General features: G+C 40.6%; 1 pseudogene; it reads right to left on the reverse strand.

The window, feature by feature from the left end:
• Positions 1-1379: 1379 nt before the first annotated feature.
• Positions 1380-2108, reverse strand: LOC101356006 (immunoglobulin kappa variable 4-1-like; annotated as a pseudogene).
• Positions 2109-4947: the final 2839 nt, after the last annotated feature.

A 4947-nucleotide genomic window follows, 5' to 3' on the forward strand; every position in this document is an offset into this window, starting at 1 on the left:
AGCCTTTCCTGGGGAATGGAGTCTGAGCAATATCATACAAAAGAGAAGGTGCAGGATGGGGGCACCATCCAGATCCTCAGGCTCCTGCTTTACTGTGTTCCAGGTGAGATGGAACCTAGAGATGGAGTTTTCTCTCCAGAGTGATCCTCCTATTCAGATAGGTCTACAATTTGAAATGAGACAGGAAATAAACGTTACCAGCCACGCAGGCCTGTCCACTTGTCCTAGTTAGAGATCATTTGGGTTTGCTTTTCTTTTTATCCCTGATTGCACAGCATCTCTGGATCCTCCTCATGTGCCTGTCATTTTAGGTTCCAGGAGGCAGATCCTGCTCAGTAGGTGCCAGAATCTCTGTCTGTCTCCCTAGGTCAGAAAGTCTCTGTTAGCAGGAGGGCCAGTCAGAGTCTCATCTATACTGACTGGAAACACTACCTGGGCTGGCATCAGCATAAACCTGAGCAGGGATACGCGGGCCTCATTTACCACACTTCCTCTGTGTGTGTTGTTCTGATGCTGGACAGGTTTCAGGAGCAGTTTCAGACTAATACAGACTAGGAAGAAAGGCCTGGTGATCTACTTCTGAAAAATCAGCCAATGACAACCCTATGGACCACAACAGTCAGATTCTCTTGTGCATGGGGTTGTCATGAGTCAGGGGCTGACAAGATGGTGGCTAACTACAAGGAAGAACCATTATTTCCTTCAGTCACTAAACTTGGGTGTCCAAGGGATCAATTTAAAGAGGAAATTGACAAGGAATGTAAAACAACATGGGAAAGCTGTCACATAGTTCTAGAGGGACAGGGTTAATGAATGAGAGACTGGCCTGTGTGAGAATGAGAACCACTGAAAGAAATGGAGAGAGGAAGAAAGAGCAGTAAAATGGGAGGCAGAGCGGGAAACTCCTTCACTGACATTGACCAGGAAGGCTCGGCTGGAAAACAGGATCCATGGAAGGAAAAAGTAAGAGAGGAATACTACCTCCTATAGAGGAGATTTTAAATATGAAGGGCCCAGGTTTAATATTGGACCAGGTTCAGAGTTGTGAGAAGTAGTTGCAAAGAAAGGAAAAAGGCAGGGAAAAAAGAAATTAAAATGGGAACACTCCAGAGTTAAGAAGGCACAGGGAAGACAGAACTGATCTTTCAGATTATAAAACTCACTGGATCCTTGCCAGAGTCAGTCATGTGATCTATCCATGTGAAACACGCAGGTTCCTGCGGCAAGAAAACTCCTGACAAAGCCTAGGAAACATTTTTACAGCATTTTTCATAAGTAATTTACCACAAAAGGGGATACAGATGAAGCCACATCACTTAATTTTCTCCTGGGTCCTGCGAATACTCCAAGGAATTAGTCAGGAGATGCAGACTTTGGGGCAGACAGAGGAAGCGTGCGTGTTCAGGGCTGAGCAGAAAGGAAGCAGCTGGTGCAGTGAACACTTACTGGCCTGTAGCCCTGGGGAGGAGGTTTGTGTTCGAGCCTGAAGCACTGTGGTACCATAGCTATAACCATAACCATACAGACAATAATAAACTGCGGCATCTTCAGCCTGGAAGCTGCTGATGGTGAGAGTGAAGTCTGTCCCAGACCCACTGCCACTGAACCTGTCAGGGACCCCAGATGCCGGGTCAGATGCACCATAGATGAGCAGCTTAGGAGCCTGTCCTGCTTTCTGCTGATACCAGCTTATATAATTACTGTCCACACTCTCACTGGACTTGCAGTTGATGGTGGCCGGTTTTCCTGGAGACGCAGCCAGAGAGGCTGGAGACTGGGTCACCACAACGTCCCCACTGGCACCTGCAATCAGAGTGGACAATTACCGTGAATACATATAAACACACACTTTTTCATAGGCACGTTGAAATAGACCATTTATACAACAGTGTCTAGTGATATTACATATCTGCACATAATTGGTTCCATTTTGGAAATAATCACCACTTCCCACTATATCTTAAAATCATTTTTCAGCTCTACAAAAATACTACTCTAGAGGGATGAAGCACTTTTAATTTCTCACCAGAGGCCCAGAGCAACAGGGACATGAGGAACAGAGTCTGTGGCACCATCTTGCTGCCCCTGCCTGACTGATGCTGACCAGCTCACATTGCAAAGGTCCCGTTTATAAAATCTGATCAGCCAGCCTGGGCCTGGAGGGTCTATGCAAAGCAATCAGTGAACTGAAAGGAAATTGCACAGGCAGTGAGTTGTGAAACTAACCAACATACATGAAGAGCCAAAAATATCATGGAAGTTACAATTTCATGATTAGAAAAGGAACAAAAGTGACTTAGAAGCTCTAATATCAACTTTACAAAAAAGTCTTTTCCATTCCAGTCAATTCTGACTCATGGAAACTCCACATATTACAGAGCAGAATTGCTCCTTACGGTTTTCTTGCCTGTATTGTTTATAGAAACAGATCACCAGGCTTTTCTTCCATTGTACCACTGGGTATGTTCAAACGTTAGCAACTGATCGCAAACTGCATGATGCACCAATAATCTAATGCATAGCTTCTGTTTTAACTCAACAACAGTTTTAAATGGATTCAGGTTCCTTAAATTATGTACTAGTTTCCTGAAATCAACAGTTCTGGGAAATAATAAAAAAAAAAATGCTGGAGAAAATTAACAAAGGAAATAGAAACATATATGAAATTTTTGCCTAAGTTTTTGATAAGAATTTATAGCTAGATAATGTCGGAGCTCTAAAGAAGCTTTTATCCTGAAGGATACTTTAAAGACACTGAAAACACATAAGATTGCATTCTAGGGTTATGCAAGGGCCAGAGAAATGGAAGACAGGCCCACAATTTACCATATGATAAGGCCTCAGAAACCCAGTATTGAGTTAGGGCTCAGATGGGTTCTAATGTCAAAGGAAATGTGAACCAAACAGAAAGTGGAACCTATCATGCCCACGTCTAGGAACTGATAAGTGGATTCTAAGTTCATAGTGGAAAGGGACAGGAAAAAAAAAAGAGCATTTCCTGGTGAAATTCTGATTGAACACCAACCATTCAAGGAGTTTCATTCTAGGTATGCATGGCTTCGGTGTACCTGAAACTCTTCAGTCTTGAAGTCGGTTTAAGGTAGCCCTACTGGTAGGGCCAAAAAACGGAAGCTCCTCTGGGAGAGGGCACACCCATCATAAATCTTCAGGAAACCTCACAAACAATTTTTCAAGGGATAAAGACACCAAGAAGTCAGAGATTCTTGACTTTCAAGAAAATAAGATAACTAGAATAATCTTGCTTGCTGAAAGTGCAGAGGATTTGAAGCACTTACTGATGAAGATCAAAAACTACAGCCTTCACTATGGGTTACACCTCATTAAAAAAAATAATCTCACAACTACACTAATAAGCAACATAGTGATAAACAGAAAAAACTATTGGTTGTCAAGGATTTCATTTATTTGGATGCAAAATCAGCAACTAGGGAAGCAGTAGTCAAGAAATTGAACAATGTATTGCATTTGGCAAATTTGCTGCAAAAGACCTCTTTAAAGAGTTAAAAAGCAAAGATGTCACTTTGAGGACTGAAGTGTGCCTGACCCAAGCCATGATATTTTCAGTCGCCTCATATTTCAACTATCGACCTTTGGGTTTGCAGCCAAGCTCTTAACCACTTCACCACCAGGGCTCCTTTTGACAATGAGAGATGAAGAAATCAATTTAGAAAATGTAATTTCTTCAGGAATTCAGGGGGAAGTTAATATATAAAAGATAGTTTCAAAATCACTAGCTGTCTTACAAAAGCAACAAGAAATCTAAAAAAGATAGTGTCTGAAATAGAATTATGAATATATTACTTTATACATATGTATGTGTATCTATATATACACACACATACACATATATAACAAAAAATCAAACCAGTTGCCATCAAATTGACTCCAATCTAGGTGACTCTACATGTGCACCTCTGTGTGGATTTGCTCCACCAAGGTTTGCTTAGCAGTAAGCTTGTTAACTGTTTGCATAACACAGTCATTTCTTTATGTATACAGGTAGCCCTGACTTATGATGGGGTTCCATTACTATCACAGCATCCCAAATATTTGAGCTAACTCGAATACTTCTTTTTATTCAGTTTTCATTATTATTGCCTTTTATTGTAAGTATATTTATAAATCTGATCTTTATTTTTCTTTGGGATTGCAAACATTTCATGTAAACTTACAGATATATTTTAATACATACATAAAAAATACATAGATCAGAAAAATTAACTCCAACGATGAATAAGAGTTGGACAGTGTTGGCATTTTGTCAGTTGCAGTGATAACTCCACTTCCAGAAGGTGCTGGACAGGGCTTTGAACTGGTTAGTTCCTGTTCGAATCCCTGCTGAGAATTTGCATTTCTAACAAGTTCCCAGGCAATGCTATTGTTGCTAGTTAGGGACCAATTCTGAGAAACACTAGTAGAGCAGAGGTTCTAAAAATTTATTATACATAGGAATCATCTGGGGATCTTCTTAAAATGTAAATTGTAATTCAGTATATCTGGGGTGGAAATGTAAATTCTCAGCAGGAGTTCAAACCTAACAAACAGGTATGAAGCCCTGGTTCTGGATCACCTGCATTATCCCTGGGAATGGAGATAGGGATTCTAGACAGAAAATTAGTGACAGTTGTCTGCATGGCCCTTTTCTTTTTTACTTTATATATTTCATGGTAACATCTCACTCCTTCTCCAATCTACCTGTTGACCTTAGCAAACTTATCAGCATTTGGGTCCATGTATTCAAGCACCTGAAGCCCCTAAATCAGTTTAGAAAATATTTCACCACATCCTTTCACTGTAAATTTTTTTGAAAACTTCTTTTTTTGTGCTCATTATTTCTTTCTTCTTAGCAGATCTTTCCTCTTCAAAATCCATTACGTCCTGATCTCTCAATTCCCCTTCACTGTGATCTATGACCTGTTCCACAGA

This window comes from Trichechus manatus, unplaced genomic scaffold (assembly GCF_000243295.1).
Source record: "Trichechus manatus latirostris isolate Lorelei unplaced genomic scaffold, TriManLat1.0 scaffold00219, whole genome shotgun sequence".
Classification (NCBI taxonomy): Eukaryota; Metazoa; Chordata; class Mammalia; order Sirenia; family Trichechidae; genus Trichechus; species Trichechus manatus.